The 25,594-nt window shown below is 38.1% G+C and overlaps 1 pseudogene; it reads right to left on the reverse strand.

Moving 5' to 3' along the window:
• Positions 1 to 135: 135 nt before the first annotated feature.
• Positions 136 to 10,200, reverse strand: LOC127424595 (piwi-like protein 1; annotated as a pseudogene).
• Positions 10,201 to 25,594: the final 15,394 nt, after the last annotated feature.

Here is a 25,594-nt window from a genome sequence, read left to right on the forward strand (position 1 = left end):
ATGCACACCATGTGGGTTACTTAATCAAATGTTCTGCTGACATTGTACACTTTCATTCAACTGAATCAACTGGGACACAAACTAAGAAAAGGCTCTATTACCCTTCCAAACCCTGCATCATATCATTACACCAGACTACAGGTCATCCAGGTTCATGTTGGGCTCCTTGTGAATGCTCTGGTCAACAAGGAAAGCCAGTTTATGGGTGTACTGACATGGTGCAGGCACTCAGACAATCCCCTTAAGATTGAAAAACAGAGAGCCATGATGTATACATGAGAAAGCACATAACTGAGAAGCTTACATAGTACATGGCAATACTTGTGCAATGATCTAAGGAGGTTGTTACCTGCCAGTTGTAATACATGTGGCAGAGTTTGTAGGTGAGTCATTGCATGTGATCTGGTTTGAGGCCGCTGCTGTCAAACACCACGTTGTAGTGAGAAGGGGCAACACATCCAAAACTCACAGCCTGAAATCATACCTGTGAAAAAGCAGATTTAACATGGAATAGAGATGAGCAGTTCACGACACAGGAACATAAAGAGGCTGATTTATTAATGAAGATCAGTCCTTATGACTTTTCTCAATACACACCACTCTGGATGCATGACTTCGGTGTCGATGACTGTTCCAGGAGGAGGACTGGCAATTTTGCCGTCAATTCAAGCAAAGAATCTGGAGCTGATGTGCTTTCTCACAACCACTACAGACAGCTTGGGCCTGCATGCAAAATGTATATGTAAATACAACAGAGGGAATTCCAGACTCCCCAAAGTATTCCATCAGTCTACATAAAGCGTGGCTCACTCGCAGTCTTGCCCCATGCCTTAATGGACTGCATGATCTGTGGGACTTCATAGTCCACCACGCTCTGCAGCATCCCATCACCAACTCCATCTTGACAAACAATGAGCTGAGGAGACCGATAGCGTCAGTATTGATAAACCATTTTAAAAATAAGTCCTTTATTAAAGAACTGAACAAATCAAGAAGCCATCCAAAAGCAAAAGGCAGAGCCAATAGTTGGCATTAATGACCAAAATGTGGGAATATACCCCCACTGCACACCTTGCAACGATCCTTTCAGGGCATCGATAATCTCTTGACCACGGTTTTGCAAGACACACTTGGAGAACCATCTAAAAGAATACAAAAGTGACATTATATACCAGTTAGGTACAGTCACACAATCTAACTGACTAAAATCATTCAAACTATGCTGTCATTCATGATAACAGCAGAGTCTTCATCACTGACTGCATCATTCTTACTGATGATGTAAACCTTCTGGTAACTCCTTGCAAACAGAAGCCATTTTTAAAAATCCGTTTATTACAATGCAACACTGTTTCTTTGTTGCACTCAAAAGTTACTTGTTGGGAACTTATTTTTTTGACAGTGATAATAAAAACTCACTCATATTTGAAAAGATAGTTCAGGGTTTCTTAGGGTGCCTTCACACCTGATTGGATCATTTGTTTCAGAACCTGGCATTCTCTCTTAGTCAGGTTAGTTTATGCATATATGAACATGTTAATCGCACTCGGATCTGCACCAAAACAATCGGGATTGCAAATGAACCCTGGAGCGGTTCGTCCTTGTGGTGAGAAGCAATACAAGAATGCTGGCACATTGCTGATCTTCCAATTTATTGATGTTTCGACCCAAATTAGGTCTTTGTCAAATCTAACAAACTAGTCAAGTTTTCCCTCCTATGCTACATACGCTTTTTTTAAAATGGAGGAAATACAAGTGGGTGGAGTATAGTGAAGGGGGCGGTGTAACGAGGAGGAGGGCGTGGCCAGGCTGTGATGGTGCATGGCTGGCGCTGAGACAACTAATCAGCGGGAGAGAGATATGAAGGGGAGCCAGAGACGCCAGTTCGAGAGAGAGACACACGTGGCCGCTGTGTGTCTATGTGTTTTATGTTGTTTTAAGTTGAGTTTGTCATTAAAGTTTACGTTGACTGTTCTACCGGTTCCTCCTTGCCCATCCCTTACCCGATACAGGCAGATTTACTTGTCTCTTCGGTCTATTGATGAGTTGAATGCATTCACTAATAATTGTTAAAATCAATCAATTGTTAATCAAAGCATTTTTAGTCATGTGCATTTATTCCGGTTATGTTATAATGAATCATGAATGTTGCAGGTCATTTGTGTATTTTTGTCTGAGGTGTGACTGAGGGTCTGACCCATGTCAGGAATGCAGTTAACAGTGCTTACTCATTTAGCCCGGCTCCCAGAGGACAAACATACAAGTGAATTATCAATTAACTATTTTACTGATCACTCATGTAGTTTAAATAAGAATTGTATTGTGTTTAAGTTTAAGGTCATTAATTACCAACACAAATACATTCATCACTAAAAGTATATTTCTGCCTAACTTTGCTCTGTAGCATTTGTACGTATTGTTCTATTTTGTTCCAGCTGGATAAGGCCCGAGTCCCAGTGAGATGTGACAACCTGAGGAAAATGTTGTGTTCTGTCTAATGTCATTGCAGGATTGTTTGTAGTTTAAAGAATCATGTGACAACTGGACGCCAGTTTATCTAAAGAGAAGGCTCACCTCTGACCCATTTCTGCTAACCAACTTGACTTGGTGTCTTAAAAATATAATCTTTGAATAACTGCATTCACATAGTTAAACAGAACACAGTGGTTGTAAGATTTCTAGAATTGATACTGTTCACCTATCAGATCTCCGTACTCGTCAATTCATTTGCATATGCCTATAATTACGGTTATTTCTGTAATTGAAGTTAGTTAGAGGTTAGATCCTTGACTCATTTTCTGTTTCTGTCTGTTGTCTTTGGAAATGTCGATAACTTTGTCTTGAGTAAACTCTTCATTGACTGAAACTACAACTTTGACTCTGGGTCATCACTGTACATGCTGGTCTCTTTACTGGGTATAACTATACTTCCTTACAATACCATCCCCGGATGTTAAAATACATTTACAAAGCAAGAATGATTTTTTTTTTAGAAACCACATTTTTTAAAAGAACACATATTCTAAATGTTTCAATCCATCAGTATCCAACCACATTTTTTGCATTAATGAAAATACATACATCAATAGGTACAGACAGATATCAGATGATGGACAGATGTAACCCATTGAAATGTTAAAGTTTTTACAGTACTTTTGACTATATCCACATAATATAAAATCACAAAAATTGTTTTTTTCAGGCCTGGTTCAGGCTCAGGCCTTTTGGGATCAATGTTTGTAAAATATAAATATAATAAGTCTCCTTCCTAAGAATGCAATACCGACCCAACGGACCAAACAATATCTCTTTAAACCATGAATATACATGATGGATCTTTGAAGAAGACATCTGCAAGTCAGCTCTTCACTGCAATTCATTATCAAAATGTGGATATAGCTTTTAGCGACTATATTAGATATACTCAATATGAGTTGTTTTATAATTTCTGAGGTAATGTTAGTACGATCGCTTCTCTCTTTAGGATAATGGGGCGGCAGAACAGATGTCGGATGGTTTTAGGAATTTTTGAGAGATAAAAACAATTTTGTACGTGGCTTTACTCTTTCTGCTGTGTATATGTGTGTGCACATGCGTGGGAGAGAAGGAGAGATCAGTGGATGAGAGAATAGGCAGTTTTCAATGCAGACATAATGCAAAAGAAACTAATGGTGGATAAAAATAACTATGTCATAAATTTTACAACTCATAATCATCCTAGTGACTGATAATGTCTATTTGCAGCGCAACTTCTGATTGGAGCTTGCATTCTGTACCATGTGGTGACGTTTTGCATAGTGACAAAAAAATACTCAAATTTGTAACGGTTGATACATTTTTACAGGTGTATCATTTTAACCGGTATATCAACGGATGAGATAAATCCTGGAACAGCGCACAAACAATGTGACCAATGAGGGGACAGCTTGGACACATGTGACTTTTATTAACACAGTTTTGGTCCATTTAGAAATGTTTTCTTGTGAAAGTGAATCGAACCATGAGGAAAATGCATAATTGTAACAATTTTAGTCCCCGTTTCTGAACAAATCTAACGAGCTATAAGTCTGAAAACACCATTTGCAGTAACACTTCCACTGGTGTTCTACTGCTTAAAAATATTGACAAAACAATTTGATCTTTTCAATCCTATATATTCTCGGTTTAAACAGTGCCGTCTTCAAACTGTATATTACCTGGACATGCCCTGATTCAAACTGGCCACCAATGCTCCAATGGATCTCTTCCCAGCAGCAGTATCATGGTAACAGCCAATGCCTACAATCATCAGCTGCCTCAACTGAAAGACAAAAAATCATTTAAACCGATTTGAGTAGATATCTGCATTTACTCCCACAAAAAACATTATGGGGGTGTATTTAGCACACTTCAACAGAACTGTGCATATGATAATTCAAGTTATTTTTAGTCTTCAAGTGTCTTACTGGGATTTCTAAACTCCCAGTAAGATTAAAGGAAAGCACAGGGCCCAGATGGTGTTTCACCTGCATGTCTTAGATCCTGTGCTAACCAGCTGGCCCCCATCTTCACACAGATCTTCAGTAGATCACTGGAGCAGTGTGAAGTCCCATGCTGCTTCAAACGTTCCACTATCATCCCCATCCCAAAGAAACCAAAAATCACAGGACTTAATGACTACAGACCTGTCGTCCTGACGTCTGTGGTCATGAAATCATTTGAGAGACTGGTGTTGGCCCACCTGAAGAACATCACTGGACCCTTTCTAGATCCCCTTCAATTTGCTTATCGAGCAAACAGGTCTGTGGATGATGCTGTCAACATGGGATTGCATCATATCCTGCAACATCTGGACAGACCAGGGACATAATCAAGGATCCTTTTTGTGGACTTCAGTTCGGCTTTCAACACCATCATCCCAGCTATACTCCAGAATAAATTACACCAACACTCTGTTCCCATGTATATCTGTCTGCTGGATTACCAGCTTTCTGACGGACAGGCAGCAGCTTGTGAGACAGGGGAAATTCACTTCCAGCACCTGTACAATCAGCACTGGTGCCCCCCAGGGATGTGTGCTCTCCCCACTACTCTTCTCCCTCTACACCAGTGACTGCATCGCCAAGGACCCCTCTGTCAAGCTCCTGAAGTTTGCAGATGACACCACTGTCATCGGCCTCATCCGAGATGACGATGAGTCTGCATACAGAAGGGAGGTTGAACAGCTGGCTGTCTGTTGCAGTCAAAACAACCTTGAGCTGAACATGCTCAAAACGGTGGAGATGATTGTGGACTTTAGGAGGAACACCCCAACACTGGTGAGGGGTGTCATTCTAAACAGCACTGTGGCAGCAGTGGAGTCATTCAGGTTCCTGGGCACTACCATCTCACAGGACCTGAAGTAGGAGACTCACATTGACTCCATTGTGAAAAAGGCCCAGCAGAGGTTGTACTTCCTTCGCCAGCTGAGGAAATTCAACCTGCCACAGGTGCTGCCAATACAGTTCTACTCAGCAGTCATTGAGTCTGTCCTCTGCACTTCAATAACTGTCTGGTTTGGTTCAGCTACGAAATCAGACATCAGAAGACTACAAAGGACAGTTCGGACTGCTGAGAGGATTATTGGTTGCCCCCTGCCCCCCCTTCAAGAACTATACACTTCCAGAGTGAGGAAAAAGGCTGGAAAAATCACTCTGGACCCCACTCACCCTGCCCATTACATTTTTGAACTGTTGCCTTCTGGCCGATGCTTCAGAGCTTTGAGCACCAGAACCGTCAGGCACAGGAACAGTTTTTTCCCTTAGGCTATCCATCTCATGAACAGTTAATTGCCCCATTGAGCAATAACTATGTGCAATACACAGTTTAGTCTTTCTTATATTTATCCAACACATCCAACCTCTTCTGTAATTTCATTCCTCTGGGAAAAAAACAACAAAAACATAGGCACTGTACATAACAGATTGTATTAGATTTGCACTACCCATGTGTATGTGTGTATGTATGTATGTATGTGTCTGTAGGTATGTGTATAATTATTTTTTATTTTTTATCATCTATGTCATGCTGCTGTTTTTGTATGGTTGTACACTGGAAGCTCCTGTCACCAAGACAAATTCCTTGTATGTGTAAGCATACTTGGCAATAAAGCTCATTCTGATTCTGATGTGCTTTTGGACTCACCATCTGAGTTTCAGGTGATATTCTGTTGTAGGGCTCTGAGTAGAGATTCCTGATGATCCTTGTACTCAATCCTGCTTAGACAAGAGATGTATATTAAAGCGCTAGTTCTCAGAAAAAAAACTTTGATATGTCTCAACCAAACTTCCTGTTACATTGTCTACACAAGAAAGTTGCGCTCATCAAGCCATTTTATTGACTCTGTAGGAAAGATGCGAATTCAGTCTTCTGTGGTTGCAGATTTACCTGTGAGTTAGCAGAACTCTGGGACAAGCATTGCAGGTCTGGGTGGAGGCCGACCTATGGGACCAAGTCTCTTTACATGACTAACCAGAAGAACCTGGTTCCCATCTGTTAAGTCCAGACCACATTGCTGGAGAGAAAAATGAAACAAAAGTCAGAAACTGGTGTAAAAATAATTTCCGGTTACATTTCCCTTGTCCTATAGCATTAGGTTACCATCTTGAGTAGTTTTTGAAAGTGATCTCTGTATCTCCCTTCTTAAATGTTGGGGGTATGGTCCCAGGCAATGTCATTAATTCTGTAGGTCTTGTTATTGTACCTAAAATTAACAAGTTTGTTAGTCAATCATTACCTGACAATCCTCTTTAAATAGCCTTTAATGATTATTTAAAAATTCTGCATTTAATTGGTTTATCCACAATTTATATTTAATCCACTATGTAGGTCTGGCTGTGCTCTCATTTTACTTGGTGAGGATTATAAGGCCCACAAGCTTCTTAGTGCAGACTTCAGGAAAGCACTGGTCTCCACACTGCTGCCTCAGACTGTACATGAAGTCAAGAAATGTCTCACTGTGCAGAACTTTGTGGCTCACATCGGTGCACAACATAATACTGGACTCATACTGAAGGATGGTTGTCACAAAGCCAGGCCAAATTGTCAGCCTACAAGTACAGTCAGACAGGGTTTATGCAATGTAATTCATTTTCCAACAGCTGTTAGATACGTGCATACACAAGTGGTTTCAAAACCTGTGCTGGGGAATGTTGAATGGATCATCAGGATTGTAATAATGGCAACCAATCTGCTGCATGTTTAGCATCTGCAGGATTCTACAACACAAAATTAGCAGGGCTAAAATACCACATAATAGGGATGTTCCGATACCATTTTTTTGAGAAAGTAACGATACTTTTAGTACTCGCCGATACAGAGTTTGACACCTGTTCTTTTTTTTCTGAACTCAATAGCAGCAGTTTATTTCAATTGTATCATCAAAATTGTGTTTAAATAAATTAAAATTTTAATCAAATGAAAGTATAACAATTCATTGTAACATTTTTATCAAATGAAGTGATTTTATACAGAACCTCACAGCACTATCCTAAATACAAAATTGGAGTTAATTGTCAAATAAAGTGCTGCATAACAGAGCATCACAGATGTGAAATATTGCTTAAATATAACAGTTACTATCGGTTTATTATTATTATTATTATTATTATTATTATTAGTAGTAGTAGTAGTAGTAGTAGTAGTAGTAGTGTAACAGTGTATATTACATAACTATACAGTAGTGATCTATTTCTGTCATTCTTTTTTATTTAAATTGAGCTTTTATTTTGGCGGAGCTTTTATTTTTAAGTGTTAAATTTCCGTGTTGTTAGACCAAGGAGCTCTGACATAATGACGGCAGATTCCCAATCCGGAAAAGCAGGTCGCTACGTGATTCACAGTAACTATTAAACCACAAAAAGCTACTACATAAATAAATACGTAGTCTGTGTATGACTAGTGCTAAAAAGAGAATTAGCACTCTGCCTGCTGTCATAGGTTTCAAACAGAGTATGCGATGCTCATAATAGTGTTTTCCGTGTATGAGCCAAGGATCTCTAAATGTATGAGCAGTTTGTGTCAACACAGGCTCCAAACATTTAAAACGCTGCACATGCAAATGATCTATTTATCTCATTAAATCACAGCTTTTGCTCTTAAATAATCTCACTAGGTCATGGCATGATTTTAATCTGTGCCCTGAATGTTTACGTAATGACATTAGTAAGTCAGATGGTAGCGGTTTTTGGTATTGGAGCATTTTTATAAGGTCAAGTACATGAGCGCGGTATCGGACCCGATTCCGATACCAGTACTGTTGCATCCCTACCACATAACTACCAACACTATTTAAAATGAAACATTCTGTTGTGCACTGTGATTACCTCTTGAAGAGGATATTGTAAAACTGCAGGAACACAGGTGATGAGGTCTCACTGCACAAGATGGTCTCCTATAAAAAAAAAAAAAAAGGTAAAGAAACGTATCATCCACCATAAAATTAACTCCATATTTAAGGGATAGTTTGCTGATCAACATCCTTTTTTACTATAAATCTCCAAATCTCTTTGACTTTCTGAATGTTAAAGTGCCTTTTTGAATTTTTGGAGCTTCAAAGTTCTGGCCGCCATTTCACTTTCATTGTATGGACCTACAGAGTTGAGATATCCTTCCAAGAATCTTTGTGTTCTGCAGAAGAAAGAAAGTTATACACATCTGGGATGGCATGAGGGTGAGTAAATGACGAGAGAATTTTCATTTTTGGGTGAACTATCCCTTTGTCTAAATGTAAGGATTACATTTATGCTGCCTTTATGTCCTTTCTGGAGCTTGAAAATTTGGTCACCATTCACTTGTACTGTTTTGAACTGTACATGCAAAAAGACATTTCTCCATTAAAATAGCTTTGCTTTGTGTTCTGCGGAAGTCATACAAGTTTGAAACTACATAATTGTGAGTAAACAGCTATGTTTCCATCCAAGTTATGAATTATGCGATCAACCATTCTATGGCACAAACAATGTGCGAATAAAGCCGCGTTTCCATCCCATGTGTTCAAAAGAACAAAATAGCCACTTTGACGCTTTTATTAATAAAATACTCAGTTTGGAGCATGCAGACAAAACACTGTAAAGAACTTGTTTCATGTCTGGGAGCGGCAGCGCGTCACAGTTCTTGGAGCACTATGTGTGTGCGTTCCTCCATTCTTATGACTTTGCCGTACGGATTTATAAAATATTTTTCAAAACCCTCTCTTGGGCACAGTTCAAGTTTGAATTCGACTTATTTGCTCTACAGACACTTAGCAGGTTTTGGATTTTCTAGACACCGTTATTTCAGGATGACCAGAACGACATTTCAGATGCGATAATTGGTCTGCTGGTTAGTCCAGTTATGAACGAGTTAATCAGTCACATGACTTTTTAGATGTGCATCTTGTATTCCTAATAAATTCAATAGGAGTTTATTCAGTAATTGTGTTTCACCATAGTTTATGCACATTTCTTATCGGATAAAAAATGTATTCACCTGAAGCGAACATATATGTTTTTTTTTTGTTTTTGTTTTTTTCATTTTTGGATTTTATTCGCATCTTGATGTTTCCATCCAGCAGTTTTAATGCAATATTCCAAAATGTGCATAAAAATACGTGGACGGACACCCAGCTAATGATTAATTACTTTTGGGTGAACTATTCCTTTTACTAATGCACTAAGTTAAAGGGTTTCAATTGAATTCAAATCTCAGAATCAGAAAACTACATGAAAGATCTTGTTCATTAACAGTTTGGAGTTACCTGTTTTGGACTCTTTGACATGTTCCATAAGCTAGAAAAGTAGAAAACATCCTTACCATTGAGCACTGCTGATAATACTGCTTACAGTATTGCCACTAACTGCTTTAATGCACTGACCACAGAGAATATAAATATTCTAATAGCTTTACTAATGACATCAGAATTCATTCAGCACACTTGATTTCATCTTCTCCAGATATTGCTCCAGGTGAAGTTTTCTGTCTCCCCCTTCCCACCAGCTCTCCTTCAGACTGAGAAGGCAAAACGTGTTTTGCCCCCTCTTGTGATGCAGATGCTTGCTGCAGGGTATTGGAATACTAATAGGTTTACTTCAATATATTTTTATATCATACAACTAAATATGGAAAGAAAAAAGACCTCACCGCACCCGGAGCAGCAGCCTCCTGGCCACGACCTCTTCCTCGAGATCTCGCTCGCCCTGTCATGTTGGTGCTTCTTTACAAACTGTAATTTCAGCAAAGTAAGACGATTTTATAAGTATAGCACATTTCATTCTCAGCAGCAATTCAAATTGCTTAACATACACAATCTAGAATATTTAAATCATATTAAGATAAGTAGCTATACGCAACACAGGGTTACACTGGAAAAACTGTATGGTGCTTTGCAAAAATAAAATATCACATATTACTGAATATGCATAGAACAGAATGTGTACTTTGAAACCAGACAGCAAAACAAGATAAGAACTAAGAATCATTTTATTGAAAACTCAATATAAAACTCCTGAATAATGCAAAATGAAATCAGTGTTGCCAGAATGGGCTACTTTCAATGTTTGGAATGTTTTTGGCAGGTTTTAAAATGAAAAAATTAAGAATTTTCATTGCCCATGCAACTAAAATTAAGAAAACATCTCCACACACAATCATTCAATCAAATAGCCAGAACACTGATTGACAGAAAATGTGTTTAATCCTGTTCAGAGGAGCTACGATTTGGCACACCCACCAGTGAGTTCTGAATGTGCGCGATCTGCAGGTGTTGCTCGTTAATTTTTGTGATAGAAATTAGACAATCTTAACAATGACAAAGTGGTAAAAATGTAAGAGAACATATCGAAAATGGGGAAATTACCCAGATATTAAGTGGTGATTAATGCCAGGACTTATCCGTGTAGTTTTTCTTGGAGCAGTTGCACCTTTGAGTTTCTCCAATGACAAGGCCACTGATGCCTTTTGGCTAGAAGTTTAATGCTGTTGAGAACACTGCGGGATATATCCTGAAGTTGGCACTCATGGTGATCATAGACAGTAGTATCATAAAGTAACATGATTTAAAAGTGACTCTTGAATTTGCTTCTCTTCCGTGACTCATGGATGTGCGCACAGGAACACGGAATGATTAAAAATCAGCTGCGTAACGTCCACGATCACAGCTGTCTAGGAACTTAAGACTGTTCTGTGTATTAGTGAATTCACCTTACTTAAATAACTACAAAGATTTACAGTTTTCTTGGAATTTGAAACGAGCCATAACAGCATAAAAAGGTAGGACAGATTATATATAACCTTTATATGACATATTAATTTAAAAAGAAGTCTTATTGAATGGCAAACACATAACTGTAATCATAGCACAATGGCATACTTTCATTATTTGGCTTCTTTAAATCCCAGGGCAGCATATTTGTTCCTTTTCTGTGCGTGTGTTTGTTTATATGTGTAAATAAAGAAAAATGTGTAAATGGAATTGTTTTTGGAAACTTTATCTTTGCGTCGCTTAATTGTGTTTCAAGGTTGTAAAGGCAATGCTGTAGTATTATGGTTAATGTGCATTTCATTTTCATATACACTATTTGGGAGATTTTTTATGCATTGGGGCGGGTTTTGAGCAATCACTGGGCTGGAAAATAACAAACAAATCTGGCAACACTGGAAATGATAGCTATTCTACAGTGGTGGCCAAAAATATTGGCACCCTTGGTAAATATGAGCAAAGAAGGCTGTGAAAAAAACCTGCATTGTTTATCCTTTTGATCTTTCATTCCAAAAAATTCTCAAATCTAACCTTTAACTGAAAACAATTGAAAGTGGGGAAATCTCATTATTAAATATTTTTCTCCAAAACACATTGGCCACAATTATTGGCACCCCTAGAAATTCTTATGAGTAAAATATATCTGAAGTCTATTCCCATTAATATTTTACATTTTTTAGTGCACTTGGGTGACAAGGAATGACTTCATACATGACTTCCTGTTTCACAGGGGTATAAATATGAGGTAACACACAAGCCAAATTCCCTTAATCATCAATCACAGTGTGTTAGACTAAAGAATATAGTTCTGATGTGCGGTAAAAGGTTGTTGAGCTTCACAAAATGGGAATTGGCTATAAGAAAATAGCCAAAGCATTACAAATACACATTTCCACCATCAGGACAATAATTACCAAGTTCCAATCAACTGGAGATCTTAAGACTCGGCCTGGAAAAGGACATGCGTATATATTGACTCCACACACAGTGAGGAGGATTCAAGTGGCCAAAGAGTTTCCAAGGATCACAGCCGGAAAATTGCAGAAATTAGTTGGGTCTTGGGATCAGAAAGCTAAAAAAAAAAAAAAAAAAAAAAAACGTCAGACATCACCACAAGTTGTTTGGGAGGGTTTCAAAACAAAAGCCTCTGCTCTCATCCAACAACAAACTCAAGTGTCTTCAGTTTGCCAGACACTGCTGGAACTTCAAATGCGACCGGGTTCTATGGTCAGATGAAACAAACAAAAAAAGAAAAGTGCTTTTTGGCAGCAAACACAAGAGATGGGTTTGGCGCACATAGAGATGAAGATGTACCCAATGGCCACGGTTAAATGTGGTGCTGGATCTTTAATGTTGTGGGGCTGTTTTTCTGCCAGAGTTCCTGGACATCTTGTTGGGATACATGGCATCACAAACTCTAACAAATACCAACAGATAAAAAAATCTAAACCTGGCTGCCTCTGCCTGAAAGCTTACAATGGGCCCTGGTTGGATCTTCCAGCAGGACAATGATCCAAAACAAACATCAAAATCAACACAAAAATGGTTCACTGACCACAAAATCAAGGTTCTGCCATGGCCATCCCAGTCTCCTGACCTGAACCCCATAGAAAATTTGTGAGGTGAACTGAAGAGGAGAGTCCACCAACATGGACCTCTGAATTTGAAGGATCTGAAGAGATTTTGTATGGAGGAATGGTCTCAGATCCCTTACCAGGTGTTCTCCAACCTCATTAGGCATTTTAAGAGAAGACTCAGAGCTGTTATCTTGGCAAAGGGAGATTGCAAAAAGTACTGAATTAAAGAGGTGCCAATAATTATGGGCAATGCATTTTGGAGAAAAATATGTATTTAATAATTAGATATTTCCTGTTTCAATTGTTTTACTTCAATTAAAGTTTAGATTTTTTTTTTTAATTAAAGTTCAATAGGATAAACAATGCAGATTGTTTTCACAGCCTTCTTTGCTCATATTTACTAAGGGTGACAATATTTATGGCAACCACTGTACAGCCCCCCTTCTTTACTACAAGGAAATTGCTCTGTCCAACTAATTATCTGAAGGTCTTACTGACGAAGTAAACGGCTGAGGCGTACTGAGAAATCTTACTGTGCAACACGATGTAAAAATACAATATTAAGCAATATTACACACAATTTGCACGCGTCCAGTGCGTAGTTTGTTACCAACCAGATAGTAAAGACCTTAACGGTTTTAGTAATGTTTTAACCCAAATTAAAAAAAAATGCTTAAATATGACGAAATATATATTTTTAGTACTGAACTGTCCTTAAAAAATGCACTTACAAAAAAACAGCTTCATTTGCCAATTTATATAAAATGCATATATGTTGCGTATGGAGAAATATTACCGTATTACCACATTTAAAATTCAAATGTTATAATCTCATTTAGCTATTTTACTCTTACATACAACTGCACGTGTCTTGCGACAGGGCCGCTTGATCTCTGCACTCAGAAATTACCACAAGGGTATTAATGCTACAAGTTAAACATTCTTGAACACTATTAATACTTACACTTATATATATATATATATATATATATATATATATATATATATAACTCAAATGCTTCCTTAAATAATAAAGTGCACTTTCGTTGTCAAAGTTCACATGAATTTCATTACAGAGGTGTAATGGGAAATTGTACTGTATGGCACTAATTATGCAAATTTAAATATTAAAAATATACCATTGTACTACACTGTTTTAAAGTAATTTGACTGCGTTGAAGCAAAGCACAGACCTTGCACGTGCATTGCACAGGTGCATGACTTATAACCACACGGGGGAGAAAAAACAAATAATAATAATGGCTGAAAACCGAGTATAAAAATACGTGAATACTATGAAAATTCACATGTTTTACCTTATATACTTAACGTTGTCCGTCGTCGTCTATGTAACCTAATTATTGCATGTGCAACTGACGAAGTTAACTTGACTGGCCACCAGCAATGAGTTAATTTGACAAACTTAGTCTGGCGAATTCAATTCCACATTATTTTAATGTTTAAGACTTTAGGAACACTTTTGCAGCACTCACAAACAATCAAACAAACAAAAACACGTGCAGAAACATTTATGTTAAATCCCGACAGCTCACTCTTACCCGGTCTTCCAAAAAGCACAAAATGATGATCAATTAACTTTCACTCTGCTGCTCCATAGATTCAGGATCTTAAAAGTTCCATTTAAAAAAAAAAAGTCCATGCATTACAGTCTTTCCAGGTCATAATTACTTATTTTATGACAGAAAATGTTGCTGAAATGAAACAGAAAAGGATGGTTAAGAAAACTATTTTATTTGGAAGAATACACCACCTGTTAAAGTGTCCCTGCAGGGGGTGATTTTCTCAAATAAAGTTATTTTAAGGTTATTTTAAGCCAGAGTTCACCACCAGATGACGCTCAAATACAGAAAACACGATACAGCACGAAATACTAGTGCTCTGTTGCTAACGATCAAAACACCTCACTATATTTAAGAAGGATACATTGAAAAGTCCTGAATAAAAAAAAATAAAAATAAAAAAAAAGGTCTTATTTAGCACTTTTTGTTTTAGGATACCGTGTCCATGGGCTGCTTCTACAGAAATAAAGACTTTCAAACTTAACCCAAGTTCCTTGCAGAAAGAAATCTTCCTCGGAAAAACAAATCTGTTGAGTTTGGGGCCAATCTGCAGGGTTTAAGTAATGGAGAAAAACAATTAAGTGATTCCATGTATTGTGGCCACAACCTGTAGCTTATGTTTCTTGACTGTCAACTGCCAGCACCATCAGCTACATAAAAACACTACTGCAGTTATAATCAAATGATGAGCAAACATGTGAGGCAGCATTGCTCGAATGTGACCATATTGTAGCATTTAAGTCTGCATGTGTGATTATGAGTGGTTCATGAAACAGGCTAGTACTTGTCTGCATGTTTTATACAGAACAAAAAGGTTTTATTCACAGTAGCTTAAACTCTTGAGATAACTTCCAATTTGATGAAAGCATACAATTAACTGGGGCTATTGGAAACCAATTAGCAATAGCAACAAATCTTGTGGACAAAATAAGATGACAGAATGACCCGTGGCTTGTGTCACGTGCCCAGGGCTGTAGCTGATGGGGTGAAAGGTGCTAACGATTCGGCCCATAGATCCAGGGGGGCCCACAACAAATTTTAAACTGTATTTTTTAATATGAAGGGGACCTAGACCAACATAGCCTACAGTCAGGGGGTCAACAATTCCTTGCTATGGCCCTGCATGTGTTCCCAGTTGTTCAAGAGCGCAGAACTCAAAGACCCCATGAAATGGCTTGACAAGCACAGTTTTCGTTCCTGTGTTGATGTATTTTCCATTGAAACAGGAAGTTAGTGCTGTACACATCCAAGGGCTCATCTCTTTTTAATACAGACAATAGCCTTTAAGGCCCAGGTATACTTTGTTTTTGCGTGTTCCGGATCGGCTCATGCCTGGTCGACCGTGTTGCCTTTGTGAGTATACTCTTCTGACCGTGAGTGAAAATGAATACGTTTGACGCATTCCCACTACAACTCCTTTGTGATACTCTTTTAGTACAGTCAATGGCCGTCGCATGCGCCGACAATGCACATAGACGATGACCGCGTCTGTGAGTCTAGAAAATCTGTCCGGCGTGCGGTCAAGCTGCGTGGACTGGATTATGACTACATTTACGTCATGCATACTGTGTGCGGAGCGGTCAGCAATGCGGACGTGCCAAGTATACTTTGGCCTTTAGTTTACATCACAGCCATGAACTATGATTTGCTATTGCTCATCTGTGGCAGGTGGTATTAGGAGGAGAAACAATCTTATTCTAGAGAGCATTTTATTTGATAAAAATGTGTATACGCCCTCGAGTGCATCATCACATTGACGGATTAGAGAGACATTTTAAATGCCTAAATCTGCTAAAAGTTCATTTTTTTGTCAACTTTTAGGAGTACACTAGAATATGGATGGCCTAAAAACTAACAGTCAGGGACTAAAAGCCGCAAGACTTTTGATTTCATGGGGTATGTATTAAAAAGAGGGGAGGAACAGAAAAACCAAAAAAGAACAGCAAACACATTGTATTCTTTTATCCTGTCCCTCACCCTGTGATTTAACAAACCTGAGACTTTAAAGTGACCAATGAGCAAATCTCATATAATCCCACTGTCCTGTAGCTGTGACAGTGGGTCAACCCTCAACATACAAATGGCTCATCCATAACATTGTAAAACATTTTTTTTAAAGTTGTACAAAACACGTGAAATCATTTCTTATTTCACGTATTTATTATAACTAGTGGTTTGCAATATTCCTTAAATATTGCTGCTTTACTGTATTATAAATAATGCTTAATAGATGCCACATTGCATTACGTGGGATGTGCTCTTAGTTTAGTACTCTGCTCTTTCCTCCTCATCAAGCTTCTGAAAGTTAGTGGTAGGCAAGACAGATACAATCCAGTTTTTCAGCTCCTGTGGTGTAAAAAATGTCTGTTTGCATCACCCTTCATTTGTTCTGATTAAACTAGATCAGAAAAACATCTGGGACAAACAAAAACAGGCTTTGACACACAACCTGAATGGTTATATTTCCTAATTTCTGTCATTTCCGCCTCAAAAACAACTCCCAGCATGTATCAAAAACCAAATCAGATTGAGCTTTATTGCCAAGTATGCTTACACACACAGTGAATTTGTCATGGTGACAGAAGCTTCCAGTGCAAGAGAATACAATGTATATACAAACATATACATTTAAACATATATACATATAGTGAAATAAAAATAAATAAATAAAATAAGATATAACAGAAAAAAAAAAAAAAGAGAAATATACAATAGCGCAATAATGTTGTTAGAATATTTATATACAGATATACATTTATGTGCATTTGATGTAATGTATTGAAGAAGAGGTAAGACATGTTAAAGAATATTAATTAAATATGGATATAAGTAGGAATAGATGGATTGAATATTGCGGTTGTATTGACCAAAGGATAGTATTTGGGGGCAGTTTTAAATATTCATGAGGTGGATGGCCTGAGGGGAAAAACTGTTCCTGTGCCCTGGCTCTTTTGGTGCTCAGTGCTCTGTAGCGCCGGCCAGAGGGTAACAATTTGAAGAGGAAGTGTGCTGGATGAATGGGGTCAAGAGTGATTTTACCAGCCCTTTTCGTCACTCTGGATGTGTACAGTTCTAGCAGGGTGGGTAGGGAAGCATCAATATTCCTCTCAGCAGTCTGAACTATCCTTTGAAATCTTTTGATGTCTGACTTGGTAGCTGAACCAAACCAAACAGTTATAGAAGTGCAGAGGACAGACTCAGTGACTGCTGAGTAGAACTGTATCAGCAGCGCCTGTGGCAGGTTGAACTACCTCAGCTGGCGAAGGAAGTACAACCTCTGCTGGGCCTTTTTCAAAATTGAGTCTATGTGGGTCTCCCACTTCAGGTCCTGTGAGATGGTAGAGCCTAGGAACCTGAATGACTCCACTGCTGCCACAGTGCTGTTCACTGTGGCAGTGAACTATCATCTCCACTGTATCAGGATGGATTGGCCATATATCAAGCAATGAGCTACTGTATATGTTGTTTTTGTGGCTGTAACATTTGCTTGATGCTGCTTTGTGAGCATAGATGACTAATAAGACACATGACTAATGAATGTAGGCAGCATAACTGCACATTCGGTCCTGCTTGAGGATAAATGCGTTTTGATGCTGAAGGAGTCACACATTCAGTAAATGCATTCCATCGCAGTGTTTGAAGCTGCTTCTTATCTGTTCACCCTGCTTTGATTTAGATTTTGTTTTTACAGAGTCTTTTCATGGTTGTAGTTTCTGCACTGACATACTGTATGAGATGTGTCACAGTTACAGCACCGTATGTCTTTAAATGAAAGAAAAGAACAAATTCTACTGGCCAATTTATTGAAAGCATGATATTCTCAGAAAAATGTGTTCCAGTGCTTTACCAAACCTCAACAGTTGCTTTCTGTTTTATAATGGTGTCCATCTGTAATGCTCCATTTCCCAGACTGGGCTGTTCTCTTTTTTGCTCCGCTCAGACTTTGATGAAAGATTAATGATTCAAAATGTTAAAGATTGTGCAGCAAAGCCTCATACTCTCTCACTTTCTCTCTCGCCCACCCTACTGTTTCCAGAGAACTCTCACACCCTCCTCTGTTCAGTTCAGGCACTCACCCTCATCCTTTCACTTTCGACTGGGAACTTGGCACCTTGAAGGGCATTTTGGAGGCAGATCTACGGTTAGCTTTCATGTTTGAGATCTAAGAATGATTAGCAATTCAGTCCGGTGGGATTCAGTGAGAGAACATAATCTCCCATCACTATTTACCTGCCCAACAACAAGATAGATAAATGTAACCTAAACATACATTGGTTTTAAGAACCCTACCATTTATGTCAAACATATAGTTTTTATTATTTATTTATTTATAATTCTTTGCTTGGTGACATGAGGCAAAACAAAGTTGGTGATAAAAGTTATAGATGAAAACACAGATTTGATCTTGTAATGAATTCTCGTTTGTTTGATTTTAGAGAGAGGGAATCGCTGACGAATGTTCCTTAGCTTCAAATGGCTCTTTATCCTCGAAAAAAAAAAAAAAAGTATCACAAAGACATAAGTTTAATGCATGTTTTAGGAAAGCTGAAACAGAAGAACACATTTAAAAACATACAAAGAATCTATTTTTGTTGCATTTAATCAAAATTAGATGGAATACTAATTAGTAAGTGTTACATGCAGCCTGGTCTCAAAAAAAAAAAAAAAGAGCACTGCAACGTTTTTGCACGTTTGGCGAGAAGGGTATAGCTGCAGGTTTTGCTCCAAAAGGGGAGGTCGCTCCAAACCACCATTGAAGATATTGGGAGCCCCTTACCTAACACTTTCCCTAACCTTAACTGTGAGTGGAAGTGATGCCCCCTTTTGTAGTTGGCACAACCCCTTTTGGAGTAAGCATGTCCCCTTTTGGAGTAAACTTTCCCTCTTTTAGAGATTCTGCCCCCATTTGGAGGTCTCCGGCCTGCAGCTATACCTACTTGGGTTTGGCTGCAGTTTCCAAGTGAAATGTCCAGCAGGGGGCACCAAATCCAAACGAAATGAGGGTGTAATCAGACAAGGTTTTTAAGGTGAATATTATATGGAGGTTTTAATAAGTAAAACTTACCTCCCTAAACTAAAATTTAACCAGTAGTGTCCGAAAAGATTAATGAGAGTTTAATGAAACAGACATCCTTACCATTTCCAACACTTAATCCCAACCAATAGTGTGACCAAAAATGCAAATTCTAAATGAAAAACAAACAAACATGTTTTCTGAAGCAGCCATGTTGATCTGTTTCACTTCTGTGCTACTTTCACACATCTTTGACTGGACTTGAACCGTGGATGATGAATCCAAAGTCCAACACTCTATCAGATGAGCTACCAAACAAGCTAACAATATAGGAATAAGTGTGTATATGTAGGTGGGTCAGTAATACAAGCGTTAAAATTTATCGTTTTTCAAATCATGCGTTAAAGTAAAAGTGTTTTGATATCATAACATAGCGGGGGATGAGTAAAAGAGTGAAAAATACATAATCAGCTATTGTACTTGTGATTTGTGTGACATTGAATAAAACACACAGTTGTTGTAGCGCCTCTAGTGTTCCTTTCACCAGGAAACTGCAGCAAAATGTAGAAAGCGGCATGTAAAAGTCAGTTTGCAACAATTTATATAGAGTAACGTTCATTCTATGAAATCAGGTTGGTTACATGGGTCATTTAACATGATTTAAAGGTGAAGTGTGCCATTTTTGTGCCACTTGCGTCACCAAAATTACAAAAATAATCTTCCAATCGCCAGACAAGCAGACAGTCACACCCTAAACTCACACTATTGCTTGAGACAATGTTACCCATTCGGACGGGACTTAGTTGAACAGGATTCATGTTCCAAATGACGTATGAGTTACGATTATTTGGGACATCTGTCATTTCATGTACTGATTTGGACTGGATTGGGATCTCTTTAGTTTTTACAAAGATGGGATTGTATGATGTCTGGATATGGGCATTACGGAAGTTCATGTGTTTTGGATTCATGCATCATGAAACCCACAGAAATAAATCAGACTTAATAAAACTTTGTTTCTTAATAAAGAAAGAAAATGGGGAAGAGTTTATAAATAACAGTGTAAGCTCCGTCCTCTGTGGTGTGAAACTGACCCTCTGGTGAAGCCCCACTGCCCTTAGTTACTGTTGCTGACACCGTCAAGCTTTCCTACTGGCTTTTCTGCTGCAAATACGGAGAGAGAAGCGACTGCACTAGTAAATATGTCCGAAACTATCAAGCAACACCTTTATGAACAGTTATATCTAGTTTATGATCACCAAAACTCACTAACTGTTATTTGTTATGGAAAGTCGGCAAAAAGTCTAATTCCATAATGAATGTGCACCATGAGACATTTTGCTTTAGTTCCGTTATTCGATGAAGGTAAAAATAAACAAGGGAGAACCGTTGTAAAAAATTGTATGCCACAATCACATACATTCCTATTTGGAGTCCGAGTTAGCCAAAAAAACAAAAACAAAAAAAACAAAAACAAAAACAGGTAATATGCTCTGTAAATTTTACAATGTGAGTAAAATACATACATGGGGGTCATATCTACGTCTGTGAATTTTTTTTTTCCAACTAGTCCCATCTGAATAGGGCTTATGTCAGTCTGGTTGGTGTCAGTGTTTTTTACTCTCTTCAAGGGAATGAACCTACAAATGGCTAGTTATTATTTTTCAGCATTGAAAAAATTACACACATTGCCTTTAAATAATTGGCAGACATACTGTATTGCACAAAATACTTCTCTGGCTGACACATATATCTCACTTAAGTTAACAATGTTCAAAGCACAGCAATGGCAAGTACTTAAATAGGAGTGAAAATGAAAGAGGGAAGAAGAAATGCACAGAGGAGAGTGCGCGAGCAGCAGTAGGCATTGAGTTAAGGTGCCCCCTGCCTGGTGGGCTGATGAATGCCCCCTAGGCCCAAGCCAGTCCATTCTGAGTGAGACAGAGAAAGACACAGGAATGTTGGACTGAGGTTGTTCCACCAAAGAGCAAATTAAGCCAAATGATTTAACTAAAACAATTGTGAAAGTTATTGTCTAGGCAGTCCCCTTTGTTGTTTTATTGTCTGCATATAAAATATTCAGGATCTCTGAGTGGGCAGTTAATTGTACAAATCATATTCATCTGTGTTCCAAATGCACTAATATAAAATTCAAACTGGGCCTATGCATGTAATGGTGATGCACCAAGAAGTGCAAAAGCTTGATTAGCAGCAAGGAATCTGGCATGATGTGCATTGTAACGTGACATTTGTTAATCGGGTAATGGGAATTAGATCATTATTAGCCGTATATGGTGCTTTTGTCATCTGATACTGGCACAATATTGTGTGTCTGGTAAAATTTAACTGTGCATTTAATTGTTGGTTGTCTGTGTTATATCACATTATAAGTACACACATACTACAGTATATCTCTGTCTAATATATTATGTTTATATAATCTAATATATTATGTTTATTATGCTAAATGAGACAAACCACAGACCTATATTGTCAGGTGTGGGAGTAGAGAGGCAGGGACTCAAGCACAGAGTAGAAGTGAATGGGTTTTATTAATAAAAAAAATGAACAAAAAGAAGCAAAAATACCCCAAAGGGGAAACACATAGTCCCAGGGCAAGGAGTCAATAAGACTGGTTGGGCTGGAGAGAGGAAGCCCCACAGCCCACGTGGTCCAGAGCCAAATGGGCCAGGACAGCAGGGGAACAGGAATGAGGCTTCCAGAACAGGAGTAAACAAACATGACACCTAAAGAGAGAAACATCCACAACGAACTGGTACAGGACAGAAAACACAATGAGGTTAAATAGGGAAGAAAACGAGGAGGGTGACGAGAGAAAGCAGGTGAGGCAAATGAACTGATAACAAGGTAATAAGGGGGCGAGGCCAGGACGAGAGGCTGGAGAGCACATGGCAAACAAACCTAACAGGGGCCATGTACTCACACCAAACACAATAGACAAGACAGAAGAGCACATGGCGAATGAACAATATCATAAGCCATGTGCTCAAACAAAAATCACAGCACAAGAGACTGACAGAAGAGCGAATGGCAACAGAACTGAATCAGAAGCCATGCGCTCACAAAGACAAAACATGGAGCATGAGTGTCCGGATCCCAACTCCAGAACTGAAACCGAACTAGACAGAAGTCAGGATCCAGATACCACGCTCGGAACATGAAACACAAAATAGACAGAAGCGTGCACGGCAAAGAAATCAAAACCCGAAGCCTTGCGCTCACACAGAGACACAAACAAAGACAGACAGAGCACATGGCCAGGAAATAAACCCTGAGCCATGTGCCAAACACAAACACAGAACATGGATGTCAGGATTCCGTCACAAACCAATAAACATGACTGACAAAGGTGACATGATCCTGACATATATTGTGTGTGTGTATGTGTGTGTGTGTGTGTGTGTGTGTGTGTGTGTGTGTGTGTGTGTGTGTGTGTGTGTGTGTGTGTAAGGTTATTTATACAGTAATTATTATACACACACTTGCTATATTTTGTTTCATCCTCATAGTTAATACTAACACATTGTCAAGTGAGTTCATCCTTTGCACTTCATAATCCCGATTAAGCCCAGTGTAATCAAATGCTCTTTGGTCAAATAAGGACAACACCTAAGGACAAAAAAATCCATGGAAAAGGGTCAGAGTTTGCCTGATAAGCCAAAAGCTCCTTGCCTTTAATCTATACAAAAAAAATAAAAATAAATAAAAAAAATAAAAACTAAATTACTGCATTATCTTCATGCTGAACAGCAATGGCCAACATGAAGGGGGTTCTTTGAACTAATAAGTGGAAACAAATGGCCTTTGAGATAAAAATCCTTCTAGGACCTTATGACAACAATGGCCAGTCTTAATATGTCCAAGTTCAGTTAATTCACCATGCACTTGGTTGAATTAAATGACTCTGCTTTGATTGATGTTAGCATGACCCTAAAAGCACATTTTCAGTAATACTTTACAATAAGGTTCCATTTGTTAACATTAGTTAACAACATTAGTTAACATGAACTAACAATAAACAATACTTTTACAGCATTTATTAATCTTAGTTAATGTTAATTAAAACATTTACTAATACATTTTTAAAATCAAAAGTTAAATTAGTTAACAATAGTTAAGGCACTATGAACTAACATTGATAAATTGTATTTTTATTAACAAACATTGACTAAGATGAATAAATGCTGTAAAAATATATATTTTTAATAGTTTGTTCATGATACCTAATGCATTAACTAATGTTAACAAATGGAACCTTATTGTAAAGTGTTACCAAATGTTCTTATAAAAGTGCCTTCCAATCACTGTCAGTGATTGGAAGGCACCAGAGACTGTATGTACAGGGGAAACATTTTAATCAGTTACAAAGTGAAGATTAGCACAGTGATATATGAAACAAAATAATTTCACTGAGGTTTTGCATCACTTATGAGCTGCTGCTGTACTTTCAAATGTGGTGAACAACAAAATGCTTTGAGTCAGTCAGATGATAAGCAAATTGCATCCATTCTTTAAAGTTAATCATAAAAGACTTTGCATGGTTTTGAACATGTAAAGAAGTTGCATTACAGATAGGTCTAATGATATTTAGTAAGAAAGGCAATTTTTAGTGATGCTGCTTTAACAATACTTAAATTATTAGTTCAACCACATATGAACCTTCTGCATTTACTCATATGGGTTCCAGACCCAACTTATCCAGACATGTTGCTGATACTGAGTGTCTACTCGAGAGAGGCGATGAAAGTGTATCGAAGTTTAGATGCTCACATTTATTTTCTCAGCAAGGCCCAGAATACTGGATCGCTCCTATTATAATCAGTGAAGCTGTTAACGCTGCAAGGGCGTGATTTGCAGACAAGTTACTTTTTTATTATATATATATACATAAACATTCTTTGTTTGTCTCTTTCTTCTGCACTAACTTTTATACTACTCCAGCTACTCTGAGAACTTGGCAGTGCCATACTGCAGACATTGTTGACTTTTGAGTGACAAATTGCTGGTTATGTTCCTCATTTCTAAGTTGATTTGGATAAGAGCATCTGCTAAATGACAAAATGTAATAGTAAATGCCTTGTGAAGCTTCATTCATTATAATAAGGGTGATCTATAGTCACTTTAAGAGAAAAATGTCATTCACGTACCAGAGATAAGATGTGTTCTACAGTTGTTAGTACTGCACGTATCCAGCCGTATCTTTTCACTGATGCAATTCATGCGTCCATTTGTGGTTGCTCTTTCAGCAATTAAAACACTTTAATTTCTGTTAGTTCCAGGCATCCAGGAAGCATCCAACCACTGTACAACATGGTTTACATTTTTATAATGATATTTTATCACAATTGTATTAACGTTATTAATGTTAATCATGTTAACGTCACTATGAATTAAGCGTTTCCCACTGTTGTTTTGAATGAGTATGACAAATAGCAGGAAATGTTCAAGGAACAGAGACGTCACTTCCTTAAACCAATGGCCAGTCCTTGAAATGGTTTATATGAAAAAAGTGGTGAATATTCTTCAAAAAATTCAGCTTTTTGTGTTCCACAGAAGAAATTAATATGGAATAACTTGTGGGTGAGAAAATAATGACAACATTTTCATATTTGGGTGAACTATCCCTTTAAGAGCTAATATTAGTCCAGGAAAATTTTTGTTGTTGTTTGGTATTGCTATCATGCCTGCTAGTGCATACTAGTAAAAAAAAAAAAAAAAAAAAACAGCCGAAAGGACGAGACTGATCAGTTATGACAGAATTCTGCTATCTGCGCTTTCAGGGTGCCAGTTTGATTAGCAACACTCCCATAAGTGAGGAGTGGTAAGGGTAGGGGGTTGTGAGACAAGCTGCGCTGGCTGACAGAACCACACAGTAATCTGCTCCATGTTATAGCAGCTTTGGACAGCGCCACTTTCAGATGTTGTTCCATTTGAGAATTTATTTCAGCTAATGAAAATGTCCTGCTGGCTCTTACCACTGGGGGGTGGGTTTGATCTGTGGGTTGCACTCACAGATAAAGCACTTTATCAGTCTTTATGATTTACCCATTGAAATGTTTTTAATCATACGTTCAAAACAAAAGACAGGCCAACTTTCTCAAGTGCACATTTTCCTCAATATTTGATCGAGGTGTTATTCTTGGCACAC

This window comes from Myxocyprinus asiaticus, chromosome 33 (genome assembly GCF_019703515.2).
Source record: "Myxocyprinus asiaticus isolate MX2 ecotype Aquarium Trade chromosome 33, UBuf_Myxa_2, whole genome shotgun sequence".
In the NCBI taxonomy this organism is placed as follows: Eukaryota; Metazoa; Chordata; class Actinopteri; order Cypriniformes; family Catostomidae; genus Myxocyprinus; species Myxocyprinus asiaticus.